Source organism: Seriola lalandi, unplaced genomic scaffold, assembly GCF_002814215.2.
Source record: "Seriola lalandi dorsalis isolate HSWRI2012SDOR001 ecotype SW California unplaced genomic scaffold, Sedor1 jcf7180001996189, whole genome shotgun sequence".
NCBI classification, from domain to species: Eukaryota; Metazoa; Chordata; class Actinopteri; order Carangiformes; family Carangidae; genus Seriola; species Seriola lalandi.
The window spans coordinates 1-424 of NW_019466854.1; the positions used below are offsets into that span (position 1 = coordinate 1).

General features: G+C 50.0%; 1 non-coding gene across 1 annotated transcript; it reads right to left on the bottom strand.

The window, feature by feature from the left end:
* Window position 1: 1 nt before the first annotated feature.
* Window positions 2-120, bottom strand: LOC111661411 (5S ribosomal RNA). Its single transcript, XR_002761220.1, has one exon. It is a non-coding gene; the product is annotated as a 5S ribosomal RNA (ribosomal RNA).
* Between the last annotated feature and the right edge of the window lie 304 nt (window positions 121-424).

Genomic DNA, 424 nt, shown 5'->3' on the forward strand with positions numbered 1-424 from the left:
AAGCTTACAGCACCTGGTATTCCCAGGCGGTCTCCCATCCAAGTACTAACCAGGCCCGACCCTGCTTGGCTTCCGAGATCGGACGAGATCGGGCGTGTTCAGAGTGGTATGGCCGTAAGCGAGAGGGAGCGCGACAAATATCCTCTTTAAACATGATGATCATGTCCTTCATGCACGAAGCTAAGGCATATTTCGCACGTGAACCAAACTCCGCTCCACCCGTGGTCCCCGTAAAGTCCAGACCTGTCGCTGTCAGTGCACTTATTGTCACTGAGCTTTCTAACAGCAGCAATGATGAGGATGATTTAAATAAGCTTTATTTGTCCCATCAAACTGCTCACCTGCCAAACTCGAAGATGCACAAAATGCTACCTTCCCAATTAAGCCACTTGACCTGCGCGCAACAGGGTGACATAGCTTCATT